The following is a 20,154-nucleotide window of genomic DNA, read 5'->3' on the forward strand; positions in this document are numbered from 1 at the left end:
ATAGAGGTGTTTTCTTTTGTGTACATGCGTCTAATGAAGATGTGAAGTAAACCCGGTGGTAAGCAATAAAGACGTTTGTATGTGTCAAATCAATGTGTGTAGTATGTTGTGTTTAGAAAACTAAAGAACATTGTGTAGATAAATGGGCAGTGTGCAAGTGAACTTTCTTAACAAAATTGCTCAATGGTTAGGTGGACCCGAATAGTCGAGTGCTTATGGAAAATAGGATCAAAGTCGAATGATGAATTCCAAGGACCATGTCTTAAATTTTGAGTAAGCACCATTTTAGGGGGGTGGATAGGAGATTTTTCCTTAGGTAGAGGGGTCAAGCCCAACTCCCCCTCGTCTCTCACTCTCTTTGAACCAAGTATAATGATTTATTTTCCTTCAGCCTTGAGATCAATTACAATGTATTAGGTCAATAGGATTTCTCATATTGATCCTCACTAAGCAAGGCCAAGAAGCTTCATTGTGCGATAGACCCAAGGCTGAGACCCAGGGTTGAGACTCAGGGCCACCCTATTGGCAAAGTCGGACAATTCTAGTGGAGTCTAGGTGGTGATGACTAGGAGTGGACCTTGAACGATTACTAAATGTTTACCTAGGCTATGGCCCAGTGTGTACATTACAAGTGGTATCATGGCAAGTTAAATAAATCTCCTTCAAATAATAAAATAATCAAAAGTTTGTTAAGAAAATTAAAGAGATTCCATATAAACAATGGAAGTTGAGGGACAAATCTTGGAATATTAGGATGATTATGACTCGTCCAATTGAGTATTTAGGCAATAATGTATACCTCGAACTTAGTAAATTACTCGGAAGAACATCTAGACTAGTTATCCATGAGTGTGGAATCCCAAAAAAAAGATTCCCTAATGGTGGCAAAAGAGATCTAATTGGAACTATAATAAGATAAAGAAATGAAATTCTGTTATAGTGAACAAAAGGCAAACAAAGATAAGGTAAGAAGGTCTTGGACTAAAAAAACACGACAAAATAAGGAAGAGGTAAAATAATGCTAGGTAGTATGGGAAAATAATATATTTAAGTTTAAAATAGAATAATGTCGTGAAAAGAAATCTCTTTTCTCACTCTTCTTGGTCATTTGTGGGATGGGCTATAACAGTTTCATGAATTGTTTCCTACACTCTATCAAGCATGATCTTAGTGTAGCTTCACCTTGAGAGACAATATATTTTGCACAATGGAGATGATCTTGCTCCTTCGACTTTCCAACTTGCCCAAATTCAAGCATGGTCTAACTACCTTGACACCTACTTACTCCATCCATGCCAACCTAACAAGTGGCATATAGTAGGACATGTGGAGGCTACATCGGGCAGAAAGACTTCTCTTGGTGTGACTGCTTATATTTTACAAGAACGATAGGAATCCTATGGTGCACAAAGATGGAGAGACAATAACCTTTAACCAATGGGTCTATCATTGTGTCACTAGAGTCATCCTACCTTGCCGCATAGTCATAGTTAGTCAATCACATGCAGATAATTATGAAGTTGAGGATCTCTCCAACTTGCTTAGTGAGTACTTAGGACTAGATACCATGAGTGATCCTCCTACTTTACTATTCTAGTAAATATTAGTTTCATGGTTGATATCATGTATGCAGCAAGAAAGCTCCCTATATCATGGATGCTATTAAAAGTTTTAGCCCCTTTATATGAAAACCATATGTAAACTTTTTGTGTAGCCTATGGCACAAATGAAAATGCAAATATATATCTCTCTTTTTTGCTAAAAGTCATGCCAAAATGATTATATAGAACCAAGCATGTTTCTTATGATGGTCTCAAATGAAAATTTTATTGGCAATCAAGTTAAATTTAAAGAAACATGAGAAGGATGTGGATATATGATCATACCAACTTAATGGATAATATGACTATCTTAATGCATCTTTCAAATATTAAAACTTGTAACTTATTCAAGCTGGCTGAATGGGTTATAAGGTACAAATAATCAAACTTATAATGATTACTTGTGACCTAACTCTTAGGGTTTTAAATCTTCCAAGCACCCCCATCTACTACTAGTCAAACAAAAGAGCAAGAGAGAAAGTTCCTTCTCAAACAAGTTAAGGAAAGAATGCGAAAGTTATTATTCAAACAAATGGAGGAATATTATTCTATCACTCCAAAGACATGTGTGGCCAATTAGGCAATGATTGCATGGCTTAGGCTTCTAGTATAAGCATGCTTATGATAGAAGTAGTGTTGCAGAGATAAAGCAGTTTTCAAAGCTACTCTAACTTGGGGACAAATTAAGGCTACAGTCCAAGATTGATGATTATAGCCTACCTATCAAAAATTGAAGATGAAACTTGTCTCAACCTAAAGTAGTAATGGATGATCCTAGAAGGCTATTAATACTATTTTGTAACACCATAGAAATATGTTCCCCACATGTCCATTTGCCAACACAAGTGGCAGGTTTCTACCAATGACTAAATATGCCTCGCAATCAACTTGAGGTAATGAGGCTTACCGATTTGGAGGATGCTTTAATGAGAGTGCAAGCATTGGTACCAACCCTTTCCAAGCAAAACAATAGGTTCAATAAAAATGATAATAATAAGTTCTCTTATCCCGATAGAGATCAAGTGAATTACCAACAAGCAAACAACAATCAGGGTCAAGCTAATCTTTCCAACACACCCAAGTACCAAAACAACAACAACAATAAAAATAGAGAAAATGAGCCATGATGCTATAGATGTAACCAACTTGGCCATTTTTGAGCTTAAGGTCCCAAAAAGGGAGTGAATGCCAATGCCAATGCTTGTCATAACCCTCCAAGTGGGGGGAACTTCAACAATCGAGGGTGCAGGCATGGAGCAAGGTGTGGAGTAGGCCATAGGAGTAGGATGCGGAGCTAGAGCTCATGTATGTGTTGTTTTTTATGACAAGATAAATCATTCTATTGAGAATGAAGTTAAAAGAGAATCTATTGATGTTACTATAAATAACCAAGGCGTTGGGTGGCAGTTCTCTATCATCTAGATTCCAACAAACCATTAAGATACTCCTTTTCAAATCCTTATTGATTATGGAGCTACTCACTCATTTATTTCTCTTAAGTGTGCAAAAAGACTAAAGTTAAGTCCAAAAATTATTAATAAAATTTTGGTAGGATTAGCAAATGGAAGGGAGACATTTTCAACCTAAGCAGTTCACAATACCCAATTTCAACTAGGAAGGGAAACCACAAAAGCCAAGTTTAGGGTCATGTTGTTAGGAGTTTATGACTATCTCTTAGGGATGAATTAGCTAGTTCTTAATGAAGCGAACATTCACTGTAGGAAAGGGCAAGTTACTTTCAAAAACCTCTTTGGAGAAATGGTTTAGTCGCAAGGAAAGTTGGGTAAATCAAGAATCCAACTAACTAAAGTAGGTTGAATCCTAAAGAGAACAAGTAAAGGACTTTCTAATTATCTAATCAAACTTAGTAAAGTGGAACACAATTAAGATGAGGACGAGTGTTCATAAGTAAGTGAGTATGCATACATCTTTCATGAGGAATTAATTCAACTACCACACTTGAATGAGAAGTAGATCATGAGATTAAGCTTATGCTTAGAGCTGAACCAGACATAAAAAGATCATACAAGATGTATATCCCTAAAGTAATAGAACTAAAGAAGTAGTTGAAACAATTATTGGACTAAGAACTCATACATCCTAACAACTCACCTTGGGATACTCATGACATTTTCTTGAAGAAAAAAGGTGAAATCCTCAAGGTTTACATCGAGTACAAGGGATTAAATAAGGTGACTATTAAGAATAAGGATCCCATTCCCCAATTAACAAGTTGTTGGAGACACTGCAAGATGATGCGATCTTTTTAAAGATTTATTTAAGATCTCAGTATTGTCAAATTCGAATGAAAGAAGAAAACATTCTAAAAACAACTTTCAATACTAGGTATGGCCATTACAAATTATTAATTGAATATTGAATCAACTCACAAATGTGAGAGAGATGAGAATATAGAAAGAGTACATGACATAATCAATGGATATAATCTCCTTGCATGCATGGATAAGCAACATCCCCATGTATATATTTATGGATTTTTGATTGGTTGTTTTGGGCTATTGATTTTCTCTTCTTACATGATATGCTTTTGCCTAGAGATATCAAACTATAGATATACTCTAAGATTTTTACCACAAAAAAAAAGTGACTAGTGTTGCATGCATGCCCACACATAATAAGTCACAATCATGTAGCAAATAGACAAAGAAAATCCACAAAAATAAAGAAAATGTTATTTTCATAGCAATTTCCATAACAACTATCTTCTTTGAGAAACCCATTGCCAAAAGAGCCCTCCTTACGAAATCCTAGCTTAGTTTCTCAAAGGCCTTTTCAATATCAAGTTGAAGATAGACAATCTTTTGACTTGTAACTTATGTTCATTTTGCAGCCATAATTACATTTAGAACATTGTCCAAGTTCGATCACTGCTAAATGAAACCGTATTGTGATGGATTTATGTGTTTCTACATGACTAGTTCTAGTCTCATGGCAATAGCTTTAATTAGAAGCTTGTATATTGTGTGCATCAACAATGTAGGGCTCAAATGCCCTAACTTGTATTAAAGAGCTATTTAGGAACCAATGTTATTATGTCATGTACCCATGATTCAAGAAGAGGTCCTTCATCTAAGAATTTAATGATCAATTTAGTAAATACTCTTTTGACATCTGGATAGGTATGAATTAGGACATCTTCATAGATATCTCATCATACCTTAGATATTTGCATTTTCCAAGGTTCTTCAAAGCATTTAAAAAATCCTTAGTAGTGAAGTTGCAAACAAGTTTGTCATTCTCTTCTTCTATCACACAACTTTCTCAATTAGTTCCAGTATCTCTTTTATTGCTTGTAAATACGAAATCCCTTCCTACAACTAAATACACTCCCAAACCATGCCTATGAATCGATTACATGCCTCCACAACAAGTTCCTTTATTTCCAGTTCTCGCACTTTGGATAGCCCTCTTGAGCATGTATTCAAAGCTCAGCCGTGTGAAATGGCTAATGTTTCCTACAACCGTTTGCTTTGCCCATTTATCTTTACACGTTTGTGTGCTTCTTTTTGCTATGCCAACGCTGTGAGGGTATCACATTTAAAGAAAAAACACTTTCCTTGAAAAAACAGTAATCACACGCGGCAATCTGCAATTGGGCTAATGGATCAAACGCACACCGTGACGCAGGATGTCCAACCCCTCACCGTACCCATTACCATTACCATCAGATCGTCATTACTAAAACTAAGTATAAGCGTGGCTTGGGCTCTGTCTATCGTCTGATGAATCGAATGTTGACCTTCGACCGGGCAGAAGGGTGGCAGGGTGCTTTCGTTGCTCCGAGCTGACTGTACATCACACGAAGACAAGTGGGTGAATATACATATTTTCCTTCCGGTTGCAATCCATCGTTTGTTGAATTGTTAATTTTGATTATAAGGTCTGTTTGATTGATAGCCGTTCCTTCCATTATATGCAATTTGTTTCAGTAGGCCTATTGGCAACCTGTTGGTTCGATTATGCCTGCATCAACTTCTGCTACTCGTAAAGCCTCTATTGCGCTAATATATGCAATCCCTCGATTAGGTCTGCTTGATAGCTGTTCCTTCCCTTATGCAATTCGTTTAATTAGGTCTGTTTGCTACCTGTTACTCCCATTATGCTTGCCCTGCCAGGTAGTGATAGTTCTACTCCTGATTGGAAATTTGATGGGATTTCAGCTTCCTACTTATCAGGATAAGCTTTGAGACTGTGGCCCATGATATGGCAATCTGACGCTCTCCATGCATGGTGATACACAGCGGTGCATGGGACATAAACAACACTGCTCACTTCCGATTAGAGGGAATAAAAGGGCCTTGACTTGTGTGCACGGAACATAATGGCATCAAAACTCTGGTTGCCTGCCCACACCGGTATGAAGGGAAACAATGAGAAGAACATTTAATATTCAAACATACTAGAAACTGCTGATGGAAAAAGAGAGCTTAGAATTGTTTGTCTGAACTAAGGGTTCCCAATGAAATTGAACGGCAGCCCTTTATTTGGATTGAATATACATCATGTGCTGCAGTATGACCACACAGGGAAATGTGGAAAAGAAATGTAAAAATGTTGTGGATAGTCTACAAACAGGCCAAACTGGTGTAGCGGTGATAGGGAATGGGTTTCTCTAATAGACTGCCGGGATACTTTGTCCTGAGGGGATTCACCAATAGGAATCATTCTTCTCTTGGGGAAACAAAACAGTGGGAAACTCCTGGTGTTTTTACACATCTGACAATTTACTGTACATGGTCTCCTCAGCAGCAGAAAACCTTTTGTGACTAGATATAGAAATCTGAGAGATGACCAGCTTTAAAATTTGTAGAGGATGATAATTTAGTGCTGTACTTGCCAAAGCCAAAATCAGCTGTTGATGGCCGAGAAAGGCAAACACAGTTCCTAAATACTAAGTTTGCAAGGTTAATGACCTCTGCCTATTATCCAATTTCTCCTGCATAGGTAGAGATAGGCAATAAGAGAAGTAGCGACATAAGCTCCATTGACCAGCCATATCTGCAGTGAAGCAAGTTGAAGATTGCCGGATGTTGCCTTGCGTGAGAGGAAACAAGCAGTGAAAGGCATGTTAATCTCAATGATCAATCAAGTCAAAACTGTAAGTGCCCCCTACAATGTAGTATGCTTGACAATTAGAAGATCTGTTTATCTCTGTGACACCAATCCTGAATTAACTTTCCCAATCATGATGCTTGTGTCCCCCTTTGTACCTGAGATCACCTTTGTGGAAGAGGCTCATGCTATTCTGCTGCCAATGATTGGAACCTTCATTGTCCAATGGCCCAGGGAAAGGTACTTAACCATGTGCAAATATGAGCATGTTACACACCTCCACCTGATGGGTCAGGTAGATGAGAAAGCTCCAAGGATGTGAAATAACAATAGAAAATTGCTTGTCATTGAAGATAGTCTCAAAGCCTGTGGAATAGACATCTATCACAAAGCTTCCCCCTCAAGTCGTCCTATGTCAGTAAGACGACTGGTGAGGAACCATATCTCCATGTCTACATGAAGCTACTGAGAGAGAATATTTGCTGATGAAGGACACGCATTGGCTACCTATGTCCAACTCCAAGCTCACATCTCCTTAATAGTAGAGCATGTTTGAGTCACAGATAATGTGTATGGCTTAAACGTAGGGCTTTTGAAATTCAAGCCAATATGAGCTCTTGAAACCTATGTGGCCATTAGCAAAGTTCAAATGGCATCTCCCAAGCTCAAAGTCAAACCTCTACAGTAGCCAACAATGAAAGCAAGAACTCCAACTTACATGCAAACCACCTAAGCACAACACACTGCAGCAAGCTTGTGAATGTGCTAGAGGATAGAAGGGTGGACCCAAGAAAGTCTCCAATTGATGGCAGATTGGCCCCATATCAAATTGATGTGGTACTTGGTGTTGGAAATAAAAACTGTGCTACAATTGACCTCCAATGTTCCAGAGTGCAAGTTGCAGGAACTAACTCTAGGTGAGATGTGAGAGTGCACATGAAAGCAAATCATGAATACGGGGGGGGAGTGTTAGAAGTGGAGTAGCGGTGGAAGCATAAACATGTGCTGAAATAAACTGCTGAAACACAAGACAAAAAGAGAAAAGAACACGATACAGATGAGAACTCAGATGTATGCACGAGAAATGGAATCCATATATCTGAACACGAGACAGTCGCATACAACAGTGAGTCACTGGCTATGTGGGCACTGGTACTGGCACTGGCTTCTCTCTCCACAGAGTCTGCAGATGGTGAAGGTGATGATACTGACTGAGGAGGAGCACTGAGTATAAATAGGCTGAAAAAGTGGGGAGCAATAATGCTGGTCGGACAGCATTAATGCTGGCCGACTGGTGCATAAAAATGCTCCATTGGCATAAAATGCCACACCAGAAAAAAACCTAAAACACCTAATAAAAATGCCCAGCCCAGATCAAACTCAGACTCACACATGAGTTGACAAATACTCTGCTAACACCCTCTCTCAGATCATGAGTGATCTGATACAATACAATAGTACAATGAAAAGGGATCAGAAACTATACAACATAGAACCACTAAATAGAACCATGGATACCCAAGCAGTGGGTGATCAAGCCACCATCAAGGTGCCTCGGAGAGAACCTGATGTCGATGTCGATCGTACCAAACACCTGAAAATAGAGAAGATCATAGCATGTCTCTGTGTCTATCACCAATGTCTCGCAGTAGCATACAAGACCATCCTGTCAAAAATGCCACTGAACATATGTGACCATGGATTCCCCGCCTTTGGCCAGACCGCCAAAGTGTCCCCTCATGTGAGCTCTAGACGAAAGCCTCCCGCTCTCTGTCAGATAACCAGCTCATCATGAACCTAGATATCAATCCCAGCTCCAGGATTTGATTTCGCCAGACTGAAGTTGATGCGTCAGGGACGTCCCTCTCTGGAACTTGTGCACCTGTATAAAAGTATAGATGAGGCGCGGATGCCCCATCTGAACACCCGCTCACACTCCCTCTCTGGCACAAGAGTGTCGTGAGGGATGACCTCATCACCACCACTAGAAAGCAGCCGAGGAAGGGGCCACCAAGCCCTTCCCGCGATCCGAAGAAGAGGATCCCTTCCGCACCTTGGACTTCACCTTGGTCAGAGGATCGGAGTCGGAGTCTGATGAAGGAGAGGACTCATTGGTAGAGTCAACATCCCGCTTCGTCTTCTGCTCCTTCTTCCTGGAAGCCGCTAACGTCTTGTAGTCCTTCCGCAAATGTCCCTTCTTACCATAGTGGTAACACTGGGCCTTCGACTTCTTCTTCCCGTCACCCCTCTCTAAAGCTACATAAGCCTCGCCTCCATAATGTGCCGGAAGCCGCCCCTGTAATCTCAAAGATGTCTCATGCTCAAGAAGCATCGAGGTCATATGTGTAAAACTGACAGGAGTCGATGATGTCTGCGCCCGCAAAGCATTGGCCACTCCATCAAACTCCGGGAGGAGCTTATAGAGGACCGTCCCGACGAGATGCGCCTTGGGAAGAGCAGATTGCATGTGCCGAAGCTGGTCTTGTACCTGCGTAACATGAAGAAGAAAAGACTGAATAGTATCTTTCGGCTCAAACTTCATCTGCTGGAGCTGGCCATAAAGTGTGACGGCCCGCATGGTGGAAGGTGCCTCGTACATTTGCTGCAACTTGTGCCATACTTCAGGAGATGTCCTATAGGAGGTAACCGCCGGTAAGACCGCTTTAGAAATACACCGAAGCAACGCCGAGTAAGCACGAGCATCGTCGGAGTCCCATGTGAGCACCGCTTCCTCATGGTTGTCCTCATCAAAGTCTTCAGGAAGAGGAAAAGGACGGAGAGGTCGAGCAATAGCTCCACAGACGATGTACCATAACCGCTTCTGCACAAACCAAGCTTTCATGACAGCACTCCATGTGAGATAATCAGGTCCATGTAACTTATCATTAGTGGAAGTGCACGGAGGAGCCATATGGAGAGGATAAGAAGAGAAGTAGAGAAGAGATGGAATGTAGAGAAGAAACACAGCCAAAACACAAGCACAGACTGCAGAAAATGAGAGTTCACATGCAATATAACCCAAAATCTGATCAATAGAAGACACAATCTGCTGCAGAAAGTCAAAAAATCAGTCAAAAACTGCCAAAAACAGCAAAAACGGCCTGAAGTAACAGTCACCCAGCCACGAGAGACGCTGAATCAGCAAAACGCAGGCTGTAAACTGGAGAAAAACAGGTAGAAAACTGTCGCGAGCAGCTGCAGATGAAAAACGCAGGCAGCAGAGGGTGCGTAGGCAGCAGGCGATGGCAAGACTGCAAAAAACGCAGGCTGAAAACAGCCCTAAAACAGGTCGCCTGGCTGCGACAGCAGTCGTCTGATCAGCAGGGGTACAAAACAGTCCTGAAATCAGCAAGAAAACACAGTAGAAACACAAATCCTGAAAATTGATACCATGTCAGAAGTGGAGCAGCGGTGGAAGCAAAAACATGTGCTGAAATAAACTGCTGAAACACAAGACAAAAAGAGAAAAGAACACGATACAGATGAAAACTCATATGTATGCACGGGAAATGGAATCCATATATCTGAACACGAGACAGTTGCATACAATAGGGAGTCACTGGCTTTGTGGGCACTGGTATTGACACTGGCTCCTCTCTCCACAGAGTCTGCAGATGGTGAAGGTGATGATACTGACTGAGGAGGAGCACTGAGTATAAATAGGCTGAAAAAGTGGAGAGCAATAATGCTGGTCGGACAGCATTAATGCTGGCCGATTGGTGCATAAAAATGCTCCACTGGCATAAAATGCCACACCAGAAAAAAACCTAAAATACCTAATAAAAATGCCCAGCCCAGATCAAGCTCAGACTCACACATGAGCTGACAAATACTCTGCTAACAGGGAGAACCTATAAAAGGAGGGGAGCTTTTCAGTCTTGCCAATGCCAGTCTCTTGGGAGCTCGAGGAGTCCAGACCTCCAAGTAAGTAACTTTTGTTATGGGAGCACTGGCGGTGCCCGAGAGAATAGACTAAATATAAGATTTGACTTAGGGCTTCCTAATTCTTGAGCTCTTCATTTTCCTTTGAGGCCTAGAGTTGTTTGTATCCATTCTAGTTCCTAAATAGAATTGATAACATTGTAGCTATTGGACAGATCTCAAGGCATCTCAGTTTTAGCCCTTATGATCACCGTTTGTATTAACTATGCACAATATCAAGACTCCCAATCTATCAAACATAAGCTATTAACAAGAGCTTGGACAATGTTCTAGAGCTTCAATAATGATTCTTTTCTAGACTAAGCTATTTGTCATGCAATCCTTCAGGCATGCAAGTTGCAACATATACCTTCAAAGTGAGGAAAACACACCTACTATTGGGAGGACATGCTTGAAGCCTTAAGTGTTGTTTATGAATCCATTGCATCTGATTACAAGATAATCCCACATAGAGGCACAAGGTACAATGGTAACAAGATACGGAAAATCCCATAACCCTGGACCGTAGGTATAGACAATAGGACTCGATAGGATATGAAGGATCCCAAACCCGGGACTGTAGGTATAGATACAAGATATGAGAATTATAAGATCTTTCTCGACGGGGATGAACAAGATACAAGATAGTACGAGACAAGATCTCGTACTATGTGATTATAAGTCGACAAGACAATAGGAGTATAAGGGAAGACAAGACAAGACTAGATACAATGACTAGACAAGAACTAGAGCCGGAACTCGAAGTTACTTGGAGGTCTCGACTCCTTGAGCTCCCAAGACGGGCATTGACAAGACTGAGGAGCTCTATGGCGAGCCCCTCCTTTTATAGGTGTTGGAGGGTGGCTAAAGATTTTCTAGAATGTTCCATGATGACATCATCGATGATGCAGGCGATGACATGGCATACCTTTTAGAAGGCTCTATGATGACATTATCGATGATGCATGCGATGACATGGCATACCTTTTAGAAGGCTCTATGATGACATTATCGATGATGCATGCGATGACATGGCATATCTTCTAGAAGATTCTATGATGACATGGCAAGTGTGTATGGTTGGCTCGAGGATGTCCTATTAAGGGTGCGTTCGCATGGGGTGTTGATTCATATGGCATGAGCAAGAATTAATTCGTACACTTGATCATGGTATGTACGTGACAACTTTGAGTTCTAGTTCTAGTTTTTATCTAGTCATGGTATCTAGTGTTATCTTGTCTTCCATTATACTCTTGTTGTCTTGTCACCTTGTAATCTCATAGTATGAGATCTTGTCTAGTTTTGTCTTGTATCTTGTTCATCCTGATTGAGAGAGATCTTGTAATTTTGATATCTTGTATCCATACCTACGGTCTTAGATTGTGAGATCCTTCATATCCTATTGAGTCCTGTTGTCTATACCTACGGTCCCTAGGTTGTGGGATTTTCGTATCTTATTAAGTTTTCATTGTACCTTGTGCCCCTACGTGGGATTATCTTGTAATCAGAATTCTTGTAACAAACCTTGTATCTAGTCTAGTCTCCTGAGCATGGTCTAGTGCTCCCATAACAATTTAGCAAGACTACTTTCGAGCCCTTTTGAGCACCTGGCCATCACTCGCAATCAATCATTGGAAGATCATGTCATGAGCTACCCTTACCTAGATCAAGTTCTTACTAAAGAAGAGCTACACATTGCTAGCAAGATCGACTTTGGTGGTCTTATCACTGATGTTGTCACCTTTATCACACACGTAGGCATTAGACCTCACGATATGGACCACCATGCTCAGTTGGAATATAACCCATAATTCTATGCCTGGCTTCTGCAAGGTAATGTCCTGCCTACGCGTGCTTAAACGCCCTTAACCCTTCGCTCTCCAATCCTAGGAAGGATTCAAATCATTCCTGAGGGAGGCAGGGGGTAAGGTGGAAAGGAAACAAGCATAAAAAGAAAACTGGAAAAGAAGAAAACAAACATGTCTTAAATGCCAATCAATGTTTAAATGACAAGACTTAGAATGTGGAAAAAATTATCATGGATATTTTTGAATCGTATGGATTGCTTGAAGCAAAAAATATGGTGAGCTATGATATACGATAGGAACCTAAAATGGCAAGGCAAGATAAAGGTGGCAAGCTTCAGTTCATGGAGGAAGAGCAAGCAAAGTATGGCTTGACGGTAGAAATGAGGGGTTTCGATGTATTGATGGCCATCATCCAAGAGGCCATGAAGGACGGAGAAGGAGGTGGAGAGGAAGTAGGGGAGACCCCTGACCGATTGCCACACCCGAGCAGTAGTCCAGTGAAAAGACTATAAGTGATAGGGAAGTTCAAGAGGCACAGTTTGGCCAAAGAGAGCCCAGGGCACCAAAGAAGAAAACCCCATCGAAGCCACAGAAGGAAACAAAAGAAAGAATGACCAAGGAGGAACGGGCCAAGCTGAAGAGGGCCCAAAGAGAGTCCAAGAGGGCCGAAGAGGAGAGAAAGGAGAAGGAAGTAGCTGAGCTGAAGAGAGTGGAAGAGGAGTCAAGAAGGGTTGAAAAAGAGAGAAAAAGAAAAGTAGAGGAAGAGTCAAAAGAGTTGAGGAGAAAGGAAGATGAAGACATGGTCGAGGCCATGCATAGGTCAGTGGAGGAGACTTTTGGTGCAGAAGAGCTAGCCACCATGAGCCCTTGGAGGGAAGGAGAGCCAAGTAGCAGCGCGCCAGGGCCTTAGAGGTTGAAGGAGTCCCAATAGTATCAAGCAAGGGCAAGGCCCCAAATCATCCCCTCCCATCAATCTGCACACCCCACTCCACGACCACCTCGACTACCCAAGACACTGCATCTACTATGGACACTAGCAAGTTAATGCCCATGATGCAGTTTTTGGTAACGAAGATGTAGGAGATAGCTCCGGATTCAGGAGCAGGAGTCCCCACCGCAGGAGCTAAAAGACTCCCGTAGCCAACGCCGAGTTGAGGTAGGATCCCAAGAGGCGAAAGCTAGAGACCTCTACGACTACAGCAGCTCCCACGACACCCACGGCCACAACATATGATGAGTACGTCAAAGAGCTTCTAGCACAGCTAGAAAAGGCCAAGGAAGAGAAGAGAGCGACATCAGTTGAGCTAGAGATTGAAAGAGAAGCCTCAGCAGCACTCAAGTTGGAAGCAATCCACTAGGCAACAAAGCATCAACGAGAAATTCGAGAGCTAAAAGAGCAGCTCAAAGCTAAGGAAGAGGCAGAAGCAAGTAATTGAGGTTGTGGTTAGTGAGTGCAAATTATTTGATGGCCTTCAACCTATCTTAAAGCCTTTGAAAGCCAAATGCACTTCTTTGGAGTTTCGTCCAACTCGAGCAATTATTTCTTATGGCTTGTCACACATGCTTTGCGGGTTAGAGTGACGGATTTGTTTGTGCAAGACTCTAACTGGAATGTTTTTAAGAAAGCACTCAAAAATGAATATTTTTGGAAGTATTGTGGTATTGCTACGTGGAAGACATTCAGAGAGTGGGTCTATGAGCCCAACCAAGGACTTTGGGTCATTTTCACCCAGGACTTCTCCAATTTGACCCTTGGCTGGCCAAATGCTGTCCCAAATCAATTCGGGATGGGCTGGCTCTTGAAATCCCTTGATAATCTTCAATTATCAGCTTGCTGATTTCAATCCCTTGAGCCTTCAATCTCTAGCACGGATCCCAAGGTGGCTGCTAAACCCTAATTTCTGCTGTAAATTAGGGTTTACTGCAGAAATTACAAATCAGCCCACCAAAAATGGCTGAAATCTCCTCCAAATGCCTAAGAATTACTGAGAATGACTGAGCATAGGCTGAAGGAGATGAGAGAATGCTGTAAAGAGAGAAAATTTTGAGATTTGTCGCGAAGAATTGATCAAAATCAGTTTGCTGCCCTGTTGTACCGCCCCAAACGGATGCACCAACAACAATAGGAGCATCAGAGACTGTGATCTTCAGGAGAAAGTGCATCAGCAGCAATCGCCAGCTTCCCAAGGTCAAGAATATGCAATCTCTATCACCAAAATGGTCTCCAATGGCTGGAAAATGGCCCCAAAAGCTGGCAGCAATAGTCCAATACCTCTTTCCAATAGCTCCAAAATGAAAAAAGGAGATTTCCCTCTCCCTTTAGCCCTATTTAGCCTTTCCCCCACTTGCATGGGAAAGTTTTGCCAAGTGGCAACTTTCTTAATCCATTTTCAGCAATTTCTAGCCATTTAATTAATTTTTAGAATTAATTAATTCTGAAAATTAATTCAGCCCTTAATCCGTGCCCAAAAAATTGACCTTGCCCATCCAAAAATTAATTGGCTAGGCCATTTGCAACCCAAAGTGGTCTCATGCATTAATTGACCCTTGGACAAGCATTAATCCATTAATTAATGCCTAGTCCCTAGTGTCACCACTGACACTTAATGGCCAATTAATGGTCTTAGGGGCAAACTGACACCAAAATTCACCTAGAATCTAACAAGTGTAACTTGTTACAACTTTTGCCTTTGATACCCATCTTTTTCACAGGGTCCTTCGGCCTTCAACTGTGAAAAAGTAGCTTGCACCTTACATATGCAACACATGTGCATCTTTTAATTGCACATTTGATTAATCCTTTAATCAAATGTCAATTAAACATAAGCAAAGCATCAAATTTTCACGTCCTTGCGAGAGACCACCCCCTTGAAATCCTTGCAATTGTCCTCGATTGCAATGTAATGTGTCAAAGCAAACAATATTGCAGTGGAATTTTCACAAGGCATCATAGTCAACACAACATTGGCCACTGCTGGCTAAGTATCTCATATGCCCACCATTTGCTGAAAATTTCCAGCCAGTATAAACATAGCATAAATGAAAGATGGCTTCGGGAAAGACAGAAAAACGATGAAACCTCTGAGCACGAGTACCTCTTCTCCTCCCAACCACGCCTATTACGAACATTTAATATTTTTTCTGGTTCATGTGGATTAGATTGGTCATTGAATAGCTCCTCAATATCATCATTTAAGATTAGATTATCCAAATCACCCAGCTTTTTCCTTAATTTACTTACATGAAAAACTGGATGTATTTTACTACCAGCAGGTAGTTGGAGCTTGTAAGCCAATTCTCCCACCTTTTTAAGTATTATGAAAGGACCACAATACCTTGGTGAAAGCTTTGGACATTGTCCCTTTTTCATAGTTTTAGTTTGTTCAGGCACCTTAAGATAGACCAATTCTCCTTCTTCAAAGGAGATGTCTCTTCGGTGAGGATCTGCATATGTTGTAGCTCGATTTTGAGCCTTTTTAATACTTTCTTGAGCAAATTTTAACATACTATTCATATCCTCCAAAAAGTCTTTAGCTGCCTGAACCTTTTCCTTATGCAGTCCTACTGCAAAAGGAGCTCTGGGCTGAAACCCATACATTAACATAAATGGACTATATCCAGTGGAAGAGTGCTTGGCACTGTTATATGCAAACTCTGCTATCGGTAAATACTCTTCCCAATTAGTTTGCCTTTTACTTACATATGCCCTAAGCATATCTTCAAGAATTTGGTTAACCCTTTCAGTTTGCCCATCTGTTTGGGGGTGATCCGCCGTACTCATGCTAAGTTTAGTATCCAATTTCCTAAATACCGCACACCAAAAATGACTATCAAATTTCCTATCCCGATCAGAAACTATATTTGCCGGAAGGCCATACAATCGGTATATGTTCTCTACGAACAATCTAGCCAATTCTGGTGTTTTAACATCAGTTGAAGTTGGAATGAACCTAGCCATTTTGGTTAACCTATCCACAATTACCCACACAGAGTCGTGCCCCCTCTGTGTTCTAGGTAAAGCAACAATAAAGTCCATGGAGATACTCTCCCATTTTCCCGAAGGAATCTCTAGTGGATGGAGAAGTCCTCCCATTTTTAATCTTTCAGCTTTATTAACGTGGCATTTATTATATTTGACCACATAGTCAAGGACGTCCTTATTCATTCCAGGCCAATAGAACTGCCTTTTAATAAGACTATTAAGTCTTATTAACTCCTGGATGTCCCGCCCTAGGGGTATCATGACACTCAAAGAGTATCTGGCGCCTTATTTCTGTATCTTTCGGGACACATACCCTACCCTTGTAGAGTAAATAACCATTATCAATGGTAAAATTCTTCCACTTGAATCCAGTTTGAGCAACCCCTGATGCTCCATTTCCTTGTTGAACATCCTCAGATATTCCTTCCTCAGTAGGAGCACTTTCATTTGGATCCCCATTTTTTATTGCTTCCCATATGTTGGAATATGCCGGATCAACCTGGCATTTCCCTTTTAAAGATTCAAGCAAGTTGGAAGTGAACCGAGTAAAACTCAATTCATTAATGATGGGCATTCTGCTGAGTGCATCAGCTACTATATTATACTTTCCTTTTCTATATCTTATCTCATAGTCGAACTCTTGGAGGAGTTCGGTCCATCTGGCTTTACGCCCGTGTAAATCCGGTTGATCATTAAGCCACTTAATGCTTTCATGATCCGATAAAATCAAGAGTTTGGCACCATATACAAATAGTGCCTCCATTTCTTCATTGCATGTACTATTGCATACAGCTCCCTCTCATAAACAGAATAATTCTGTTTTGCACGGTCTAATTACTTGCTTTCAAAAGCAACTGGTCGACCTTTTTGTAATAAGACCGCGCCTATTGCCTTATCACTGGCATCAGCTTCAACCACAAATGGTTTATTGGGATCCACTATTAATAGTACTGGAGCTGTAGTAATAGCTACCTTAAGTTTTTGAAAACTTTCATTTTGGTCTGTTCCCCAATTAAAACTTTTTCCTTTCCCTTTAAGTTGGTCTGTCATTGGAACAGCTATTTTGGCATAATCTCGAATAAATCTACGATAAAATCCAAATAAACCTAGGAAGATCTGCAGCTCATCCAGGTTCCTTGGAGGTGGCCATTCAATAATTGCCCTTACTTTTTCTGGATCCATATTGATTCCCTCTTTCGAGATAATATGCCCCAAATATTTGACCTCTTGTGCAAAGAATTCACATTTAGTTTTCTTTGCATAAAGAGAATGCGTTCTTAACAGTTGGAATACTAACTATAAGTGTTCCAAATGTTCTTCTCTTGATTTACTAAAGATCAAGATATCATCCAAGAAGACTACTACAAAATGTCCTAGATAGGGCCGTAAAACACTATTCATCAGCTTCATAAAGGTAGCTGGTGCATTAGTGAGGCCAAAAGGCATCACCAAAAAATCATAATGCCCGTATCTAGTACGAAATGCTGTCTTGGGAACATCTTGTGCCTTAATTCTTACTTGGTGATAACCTGATCTTAAATCTATCTTTGTGAAGAATTTTGCCCCTTGTAATTGATCAAAAAGATCTTCCATTCTGGGCATAGGAAATTTATTCTTCACCGTTATTTTATTAAGTGCTCTATAGTCAACACAAAGTCGCATAGAACCATCTTTTTTCTTTATCAATAAAATTGGTGAAGCCCAAGGTGAATTACTGGGTTGAATAAACCCTTTATCCAGGTAATCCTTAATTTGTCTTTCAACTTCTTGATGCTGTGTTTCGCTTAACCTATATGGTGGTTTAGAAATAGGGTGTGTATCCTTATTTATGTCAATTGGGTGATTTATATCACCCCTATCTGGTGGAAGGCCACTTGGTAAATCAGAAGGAAACACATCTTTAAAATCATCTAACAAACTACTTAATTCATTATTAACATTCAACTCACAAACATAAGAAAATTGTTTCTTTATATTACAGAAAGTAAAAGTGTTCTGTACAGGAAGAGACCATAACATATATACCTCACAAACTTCCTTCTTTATTAGCTTCTGAACTTCAGTAGAACACAACAAAGGATTATCAGATACTTCATGTTCACCTTGAATGACAAAAGTCTTACCATCCCTTTCAAATTCCAGTGTATTATGATGGTAACTACGTTTTAAGGATGGTTCCAATCCCCATAGCCACTCCCTCCCTAGAGCAATATCAGCTCTTTCCATGTTCATTATTTGGAAATCAAGTTTATTTTTATATCCTTGAATTTCAATTTCCAAATTGGATACCATTGTATCCCATATTTTATTGTCTTGGCCTTGCATCATACGAACAACATATTGATGCCCACTCCTTTGTTGGGGAAGTTTCAATTTTTTGACAAGTGCATAATTTATAAAATTATATGTGGCAGAGTCATCAATCATGACTCTAACCCTCTTTCCAGCTATCAATCCATATACTCTAAGTAAATCATGTGGCCCAAAAGTAGGTTGCCACATAGAAGTTGACATACAACACTTATGTTGTACATCCATGTGCAAGACCTCTAAAGATTTGTACTTTTCATGGCCCTTTAATTCTAAGGTCTGTACTACATGGATTTGTTTTTCTTTTCCCTTGCCCTTGTCCTTATCTTTTCCTTTATCTTCCCCCTTTTTCTTTTGAGGGCAATTCCAAGCAGCATGGTTAGGGGATAGGCAATTGAAACACAACTTTTCTTTTTTGGCCTTATCAAAGTCATCAGGACTTAACTTTGGCCTCACATATGGTTTCTTTTCAAAAGGTTGTTTTTTACCCTTAAAGAATGGCATTTTCCTTTTAAATTTGCCCACAAATTTTGAGGTTTCCAATTCCTTAGACTTGGGCTCCGTATTGGTGAGACTAGTGAGTGTACCTGGACGCATACTATCTTCATGAATTAATGCAAATTTAATTGCTTCTTCCAGCGTCTTAGGTAAACTCCGTTTTACTTCCTTTTTACAGGCTTTATCTAGTCCCCTAATGAATCCTCTTGTTTTTTGGAATTCATCTATTCCTTCCAATTTGAGGATTATCTCACGATATTCCTCCAGATATGTTAGCAGGGGTCTTCCCTTTTGTCTGACATAATCCCAATCTTCCCAATTTCTTTCCATTTCATTTTCAGGAAGGAATTCTTTCAAAAGGACGAATTCAAATTGAGCCTAGGTTTCAGGTATTTTATTCGCCTCCTTTAAAGTTCGTCACTTTTAATGTCACAATAAAGCTCAACAATAGTCCAGAACTATTGCCAGAAACTCATCGGATGCATCCCAAACTCTGGTCTCTCAACAGTGCTGACTACACAACCATAGTAAAGTATAAACCGAGCCAAAACCATGGTTGAATTGTCAATGGCATTCAATACACATGCTGCTGTCCATAGAACCAGCCGAATACCACTAAAACTAATGATCATACACTGAAAACCAGCACTCGGTAATCAGTCTCTCATGATTATAGCCTGATGCGAATGTACAGTTTCAGAGCTGCAGTGAAAACCATACCCATCTGCATACATACCACAGTGACTAGTACAGTGAATAGTGACCTCATTACAAACATACTGTCAGCACAGTACCTTGGATGCATGCTGAATACATCCGAGATCCACTTTACACGAGAGCAGTCCATTCCTGGAGGAGTGGAAGTGCTACCTCCTCCTTGAGTATCAGGTGGTACTCTGGACCCTTGCCCTGCTGAACCTGAAAGAGCCCGATCCAAAGTCGGCTCTAACTGAAAGGCATC

General features: G+C 40.6%; 1 protein-coding gene across 6 annotated transcripts in view; it reads left to right on the forward strand.

Moving 5' to 3' along the window:
• The first annotated feature begins 5,190 nt into the window (after window positions 1-5,190).
• LOC148028645 (uncharacterized) overlaps window positions 5,191-20,154 on the forward strand; it is a 43,530-nt gene continuing 28,566 nt past the window's right edge. For 4 of the 6 annotated variants that reach the window (XM_087687444.1, XM_087687443.1, XM_087687442.1 and 1 more), the window contains exon 1: window positions 5,192-5,431. The gene's annotated coding sequence lies outside the window, so the exon portion shown is untranslated. Of the gene's footprint in view, window positions 5,432-20,154 lie in introns of all 6 variants that reach the window. The other 2 variants (XM_087687448.1, XM_087687446.1) reach the window with 1 other exon arrangement.

This window comes from Lygodium microphyllum, chromosome 11 (genome assembly GCF_053477565.2).
Source record: "Lygodium microphyllum isolate KBCC chromosome 11, Lygodium_microphyllum_v1.1.10, whole genome shotgun sequence".
NCBI lineage: Eukaryota > Viridiplantae > Streptophyta > Polypodiopsida > Schizaeales > Lygodiaceae > Lygodium > Lygodium microphyllum.